The following is a 3,484-nucleotide window of genomic DNA, read 5'->3' as shown; positions in this document are numbered from 1 at the left end:
AGCAGTTTTAAGCATCTTACACTTCTGATGCTTACTGGAGCAACTCCAGTGTGAAAACCCAAGTAACTCCTAAACTAGAAAGATTAGTTTAGTGAAATTTTAATTACATAAATTTTTCAAAGCATAAACTTGTAATTTTTTGTCTTGGAAGTGTTATTAAATTTTTAATAGAAAACATAGGAATAAAAACATATTAACAAAATGTAGGCAATCATTTACATTACAAACAAGGAATTTGCAGTTTGTTGTTGTAGACTGACAAAAGAAAACTACCCATTAAGAATCTATGCACAGGGCTTCCCTGGTGGCGCAGTGGTTGAGAATCTGCCTGCCAATGCAGGGGACACGGGTTCGAGCCCTGGTCTGGGAAGATCCCACATGCCACGGAGCAACTGGGCCCGTGAGCCACAATTATTGAGCCTGTGCGTCTGGAGCCTGTGCTCCGCAACAAGAGAGGCCGCGATAGTGAGAGGCCCGCGCACCACGATGAAGAGTGGCCCCCGCTTGCCACAACTAGAGAAAGCCCTCGCACAGAAACGAAGACCCAACACAGCCATAAAAAAAAAAAAAAAAAAAAAAGAATCTATGCACAATGTAATTGCAAATATGTAGAGTACTTTAAAAAAGCCTACAAGGAGGACTTTACAGAAGGACAGTCGTTTAGGTTCTTTGTTAGACCAACCAGACGAACGAAATATTAAAACTCTGTGGACTAGTAATAAATTTACTCTTAAAAAAAAACCCCAGGGAGCTTCCCTGGTGGCGCAGTGGTTGAGAATCTGCCTGCTAATGCAGGGGACACGGGTTCGAGCCCTGGTCTGGGAAGATCCCACATGCCACGGAGTGGCTGGGCCCGTGAGCCACAACTACTGAGCCTGCGCGTCTGGAGCCTGTGCCCCGCAACGGGAGGGGCCGCGATAGTGAAAGGCCCGCGCACCGCGATGAAGAGCGGTCCCCGCCCGCACCGCGATGAAGAGTGGCCCCCGCTTGCCGCAACTGGGGAAAGCCCTCGCACGAACCGAAGACCCAACACAGCCAAAAATAAATAAATAAATAAATAAAGTAGCTATAAAACGCAGCTTTCTTTTCAGTTCAAGAGCATATCTGTTCTGTCATTGATCTAATAAAGTTAAGGACTGTGATAAATAATGGTGTTTAGAAAAGTTTGAAAATTAAAAAAAACAAAAAACAAAAAACAACAAAAAAAAAACCCAGGGCTTCCCTGGCAGCACAGTGGTTAAGAATCTGCCTGCCAATGCAGGGGACACGGGTTTGAGCCCTGGTCTGGGAAGATCCCACATGCTGCGGAGCAACTAAGCCCGTGTGCCACAACTACTGAGCTTGCGCTTGAACTAAGCCCATGTGCCACAACTACTGAGCTTGCACTTTAGAGCCCACGAGCCACAACTACTGAGCCCGTGTGCCACAACTACTGAAGCCTGCACGCCTAGAGCCTGTGCTCCGCAACAAGAGAAGCCACCACAATGAGAAGCCCACGCACTGCAACAAAGAGTACCCCTGATCGCCACAACTAGAGAAAGCCCGTGTGCAGCAACGAAGACCCAACGCAGCCAAAAAGAAATAAATAAATTTATTAAAAAAAAAACCAGTTTCCTTTTGTTTAAGAATATTCCAGAATATTCTTAAGAATATAATTTAGAATAGTTATAAATATTATATTTATATGGTTGCAGTTGGTGAAGCTGTTCACAACAGTTCCAGTAAATTACCCTTTAACTGATTTGTTTGGGGGAAAGATCGGCATGTTAACAAAAATTAACGAAGGAATTTTCATCACAATGGTTTCCAGTTACACTATCACAGTTTCACAAATGGACTGGACCCCTGAATCCAGTGGCTGAAAGAGAGCTGCAGATCAAATACTGAGAACGTGGATGGAGAGAGTTTGAGTCGTGCATAAATGAATCCTACTGTGATGGGTTAGGTAGAGAAAGGGGTGTGAGCATCTTTTTTAAAGCACGAGAGAACGGTCCCCCCACTCAGCTCTCATTCCCATTCTGCAAAGCAATGAAGCTGGAAATCACAACTGTTCAGTTTAACATGTGTGAAGTGGTAGAACCTCTAGATACAAAAGACCAAGATGTCCTCAGCTCTTTGACTGATTAGGACGCCCGAAAAGCTGGGCATTTCCTCGTGATTATCACGCCATGACAGCTATCCAGTTAAAGGATGTGCAAAACAGAGGACTCTTGTAGATGAGATAAAATCAAGTCATCTTCAGGAATTAGGAAGTTCGTGAGATATGAACTGTTTTAGTCTTTCTAGGTATTGTGCATAAAGCTCTATGTCATTATGCCCGGCCCCTTTGACCCAGAGGGGCTCCACGGCCCGGGAACAGCGTTCATACATGGCCAGGCCATGGGAGAAATCGATGACCTCGTCCTTTGTACCGTGAATGACCAACACGGGAGAGGTGACTTTAGATATCTTGTCAATGCTGGGGAAAGCATCAAAGCACTATGTTTTCCTGGTATCGGGAAAAGCCACACGCAATCCAGAAATCAGAGGCGAACGGAGAATTAACGGCTGCACACTCATACCTGGAGGCCAGGTGTACAGTGGGGACGGTCCCAATGCTCTGACCATACAGGATGATGTTCTCAGGACTTACGCCATACCAGGTGCGCAGCGCCTGCCACGCGGCGTCGATATCAGCGTAGAGGTTCTTCTCAGAGGGCTTGCCCGAGCTGACGCGCCGTAGCCGGAGTAGTCGTAGAAGATGTTGCAGTTGATGCGCGAGCGGAGCTGATGCATCAATAGGAACTACACGTCTGGCCCAGGTCCACTGCATTGCCGTGGGAGAAGAGCTGCGTGTAGCCACTGGAGGGCGCGCAGCGCACGAACATGCAGCCGAGCCGGTTGTCCCGGGCCGTGCGCGAGAAGACCTCGACGGCGTCCAGCTTGCGCCGCGAGTACGGCCAGTCGGCGCGCTAGCTGCCTGCAAGCGCCGAGGCCCGTGCCTTCCTCGGGCTGCTGCTGCGCTGGCTAGGCTGCTGCGCCGGCTGGGGGCCGCGCTGCTCGGGCGCCAGCACCGTGTAGGTGGGCTCGGGCCGCAGGAAGGCCAGCTTGGCGGCGATGCGGCTCGGGCAGGGCGGGCAGCAGAAGAGCCAGCACAGCTCTCCCGGCGAGAAGCCGTTCCTCCTGACGCCTGGTTCGGGCATCGGGGCAGCCTCGAGCGGCCAAGCAAGGCGGCTGCAGGCCGTCGGCCCTGCGGCAGGAGGAGCGGAATGGGAGGCGCAGGAAGGGCGAGGCGGGGCTGGCCTGGCCGGCGTGGCGCTTCGAGCCGGGGCGGGTCAGCTGCGGCCCGGGTGGCCAGGCGAGGCGCAGGCGGCCGGGGCCCGCGCGCAGCACAGAAAGCCGCGGGCCACGGCTGCGGCTGACACGCCGGCTCCAGCGCGCCGCCCCTAACACCCCTCAGGCCCGCCGCCCGCCGCCACTTTTGGGTTACCCAGGGTTCCTTTTT

The 3,484-nt window shown here is 51.5% G+C and overlaps 1 pseudogene; it reads right to left on the bottom strand.

The window, feature by feature from the left end:
- Positions 1 to 2,238: 2,238 nt before the first annotated feature.
- LOC118893369 lies at positions 2,239 to 3,182 on the bottom strand (annotated as a pseudogene).
- Between the last annotated feature and the right edge of the window lie 302 nt (positions 3,183 to 3,484).

Source organism: Balaenoptera musculus, chromosome 3 (genome assembly GCF_009873245.2).
Source record: "Balaenoptera musculus isolate JJ_BM4_2016_0621 chromosome 3, mBalMus1.pri.v3, whole genome shotgun sequence".
Taxonomy (NCBI): Eukaryota; Metazoa; Chordata; class Mammalia; order Artiodactyla; family Balaenopteridae; genus Balaenoptera; species Balaenoptera musculus.
This window is presented reverse-complemented; position numbering and strand designations above follow the sequence as displayed.